This window comes from Pan paniscus, chromosome 5 (assembly GCF_029289425.2).
Source record: "Pan paniscus chromosome 5, NHGRI_mPanPan1-v2.0_pri, whole genome shotgun sequence".
In the NCBI taxonomy this organism is placed as follows: Eukaryota; Metazoa; Chordata; class Mammalia; order Primates; family Hominidae; genus Pan; species Pan paniscus.
The window spans coordinates 43,819,698-43,824,270 of record NC_073254.2 but is presented as its reverse complement, the minus strand read 5'-3'; the positions used below and the strand labels follow the sequence as shown (position 1 = coordinate 43,824,270).

The 4,573-nt window shown below is 35.4% G+C and overlaps 1 pseudogene; it reads right to left on the bottom strand.

Annotated features, from left to right (window-relative positions):
- Positions 1-2,745: 2,745 nt before the first annotated feature.
- LOC100970292 (olfactory receptor 2J3-like) lies at positions 2,746-4,232 on the bottom strand (annotated as a pseudogene).
- Between the last annotated feature and the right edge of the window lie 341 nt (positions 4,233-4,573).

Sequence of the window (4,573 nt, the reverse complement as noted above, 5' to 3'; positions counted from 1 at the left end):
ACTGGGGCCTGTCACGGGTTCAGGGGGAAGGAGAGGGAGAGCATTAGGACAAATATCTAATGCATGTGGGGCTTAAAACCTAGATGACAGGTTGATAGGTGCAGCAAACCACTATGGCACATGTATACCTATGTAACAAATTTGCACATTCTGCACATGTATCCGAGAACTTAAAGTAAAATAAACATAAAAATAATGAAAAATAAAAGATTTCATAAGAACTTATACGAGAAACTACATCGGCCTTAGGGTAATTAAAGATTTGCTAGGACACACACACACACACACACACACACACACACACACAAGAAATCCTGTCTCTACTAAAAATACAGAAATTAGCTGGGCGTGGTGGTGCTCACCTGTAGTCCCAGCTACTCTGGAGGCTGAGGCAAGACAATCGCTAGAACCCAGGAGGTGGAAGTTGCAGTAAGCCGAGATCCCACCACTGCACTCCAGCCTGGGCGACAGAGTGAGACTCTGTCTCAAAAAATTAATTAATTAATTAATTAATTAATAATAAATAAAAATAGAACTGCCATATGATCCATCAATCACACTTCTGGGTTTATATCCAAAAGAATTAAATCACTATGTTGAAGAGCTATCTCCACTTCCATGAATATGGCAGCAAATTCATAATAGCCAAAGTATTGAATCAATCTAAGAGTCAATCAATGAATGAGTGAATTTAAAAAGTGTAGTTTATATACAATAGAATACTATTCTGCCTTAAAATAAGAAGGAAGTCCTAATATTTTCAAAAACATGGCAAACCTGAGGACACTTTGCTAAGTAAAATGAGCCAGGCACAGAAAAATAAATACTGCACGATCTAATGTGTGAAATCTACATAAAATGAACTCATAGAAGCACAAAGTAGTAGAATGAGGCTTGTCAGGGGTTAGCAGTGGAGGGAGGGAAAATGGGGAGATGCTGGTCAAAGGGTACAAAGTTTCAGTTAGAAGGAATAAATTCAAGAGATCTATTCTATAGTATGGTGACTATAGTTAATAAAACTGTACTGCATACTTGAAAATTGCTAAGATAACAGATCCTAAATATTCTCACCACAAAACAGGTAAGTATGTGAGTTAATGATTTGTTAATTAGCTTGAATAATAATTGCATAATTATACATATATCAAAACTTTATGCTGTATATCATAAATAAATACAACTTTTCACTTATCTTAATAAAGATGGAGAGGATATTTGAGTAGGTGAGAAACCAGGATGCTACAGGAAGTGCTCCAAATCGTAAGATTTCCATAGTAGGAAATAGTTCAAAGAGCTAAGCTATGTTCTTTAAGTTTTAAAAAATTTGTTTTTATTTGATGTTTTACCCTAAGTGGTCTCAATTGTTTACTAAAAGTTATTTTACATACACTATTCTTGGTTCTTCATTTCTTGGGTAAGCTTAAGGACAAGGGCAAATGACTCATATTTTTCATGCCTAGTTAGAAATAAAGGAAGAGTCACAGATGCAGAAAGAAGATAAAGTCAGCAGAATCAATGCAATTGCAAGTCACACTAGAAATTGGAGGGAAGTTCCGAGATGCATTTTTATTTTTATAATTTAGGAAATAGTGTGTGAATCAATCATATCTAAATCTCACAGGCCTCAAAAGCTACAGCTGACATTCCAGTTATAGAGAAAACTCAGGCATTGCAAGTACGTTACATTATACTGAATTCTCCTTTAGTCATTTTTCCACATCATTTGACTATGACTGTTAGTTTAAATTGCTGTAGGTATAAGGCAATTATTTCAGATGAAGATGGTTGACAATAATATATAGAACAAAATAACTTCTATAAAATATATTTCTTTATTTGAAACCATATATTGATATTCCTAATATACTTATTAACTATAAATATTCAAATTAGAACAAGCTTAAAAATAAAAATAAACTAACATTTTCCATATAACAGCTTTTATCATAAAAATTTTCCAGTATATTTAAACATAATTCTTTTATACAACCATTGACTTCAAGTCATTTTCAGAGCCTCTCTATTTGCCTCAAATGTTCTCCATAGCTCTTTAGGTAATGCAGTTGCTCCAAGCACTTACCTCACCCAAGTATACCTAGACGGTGATGACCATTTCTTTATAAGCTACATAGATCAGCTTTACCAGCTCCTTTCACCTCCAATATCCTTCTCACTGCCTTGTAAAAAAGAGGGATCTTGGACGCTGACTTCTGCTACACTGCTTCAACGTCTCTCTTGCTACAATTCATAAAACTTATTGTCTTACTATTGATATTGGATATCAAAGAATATGGACCAAAATTCCTCTCAAAATTTACATCCAACAAAAAATAAGTAGTGTTGGAGGAAAGGATTTGAAGGATTTTGCTGTGTATTCAACTAAACTAAAGATAGAAGACAAAAGTATTCTGCCTAAACAGCAAAAAATTAAAAGACATATTCTAGATATTTTAAAATTGAGAGTATCATCTTTTCATAGGAATTATAACTTCACTTTTATCAATATTTACAACAAATTTCATGCCTTATTTTTAATCAGGAAAAGTCTTTCTTGTATTCATTAGGTTTGTGCCATGGAAAAACATCACTATAGATGTTTTATCTTGATTTTACACAGCTGTTTTCTCCAAAAGTGAATGGTATTTAAGCTGAATGTGTTTTATTCCTACCTGTTACCAGGAACTCCACGACTTTGTTAGAGTACATGCTCAGCAAGTGCTAACAGAGTGAGTGAATAAAAGAATGGTTGATAAATGAACAGATGGATGAATCATTGTGAGGAAAGACTCCATTATATTGTTAATATCACACATACACAGGCTCACTCCCACCCCCTTAGTCTCTTCACTACCCCTCTTACATCTTTGTTTCTGAGGGTGTAGATTAGAGGGTTAAGACTAGGTGTAACAACAGTATAAAAGAGAGCAATGAACTTGCCTTGATCTTGAGAATTCCCTGATGGTGGCTGGAGATACATGCACATGGCCGGAATGAAAAAGAGAGATACAACCATATGATGAGCTCCACATGTTCCAAACACTTTCTGAAGCCCAGTGGTTGACTGCATCCTCAGTACAGCCTGGACAATGGCACCATAGGAAGTGAAAATGAGGGTGAGAAGTAGCAGAACAAAAATGGAGCTTGTGATCATGAGGGTCAGTTTATTTTCACAGGTATTGACAAATGATAATCATAAAAGTGCTGGAACTTCACAGAAAAAGTGATCTATTTGGTGGTGTCCACACAGAGGTACCCAGAAGGTGAAGGAGGAATGAAGTGCTGGGTTTGTAAAACCACTTACCCAAGAAGCCACAGCCAACAAGCGGCAGAAACGAGAGTGCATGAGGACAGTGTAATGCAAAGGTCTACACACAGCTGCATAACGGTCATAGGACATCACCACCAGTAGGACACACTCTGTGGTTCCCAGTGTGAGAACAAAGTAAAGTTGAACCATGCAACCAGCATAAGAAATGGTCTTTTCCACACCCCAGAGACTGACCAGCAACTGAGGGATAGAGCTGGTGGTGTAGCAGAGATCCAGAAATGAGAGATTTGAAAGGAAGAAATACAAAGGAGTATGGAGATGGGAGTCCAGGTACGTCAGGATGATGATGAACAGGTTTCCTATCAGTGTCATCAAGCAGAAGATCAAAATAACCACAAAGAGAACTACTTCCAGATAAGGCCAATTAGAAAATCCAACTAAAATAAAGTACCCCTCAGAGCTAGCATTGACTTTTCCATCATCATTCATTTCCTATTACCTGAGAAAAAAAAAAAATCAGGTAAACTCAAAAAGCAGTAAACAAATGCTCCAAAACATCAGGATATGTAAAAAAAATAAAATCCAGTTTGAAGGGCTTGCCATCATTTAATTGTAGGACAATTTAACCATTAGTAGTAATGAACTTAACAAAAGAAGAATTATAAAGCTCATACTGATATAAAAAGTAAGAGTAAATAAATGAATGGTGAAGAAAAAGCCATTCCTTACAGTAGATCCCTAATTAATAAACATAGAAGGGATGATGGTGTTAAGAAAAACATAAATGATTGCAAAAACTAGTGGATAAAAATTTGATGGGGAACAGGACATGTACATAGTCTAAAATATCTCCTCACAACTTTCTTGTTAATTTCAAACTGACAAACAGTGAAGTTTACAGTAGAAAAACCTGGCAAACACCAACATAACCAAGTGATTTTATTGATCTTAAGATCACCTGTATTTGTACAAACCAACATCATGAGACTGCTGAGATGCTGCTCTGAACAGGACATGATGTCACCTCAGTGATATTTATGTTAAAAATACACAGACTAATTCTAATAATGAAGACACATGAGAAAAACTCTAATTGAGAGAAATAGTTTGCCTGTACAATTCAAAAGCATCAAGTTTAAGTAGACAAACAAAGGCTGTGGCACTAGTCCAGATGGAAGGAGACTAGTGAGATGTGATTTCTCAGTGTATCATCTGGGATTTTTTTAAAAAGTGGCTATTAACAAAATTATTGGGACTATTTAAGAAATCTCACTGTGGACTATGGATTAGATAATAATATTGTGC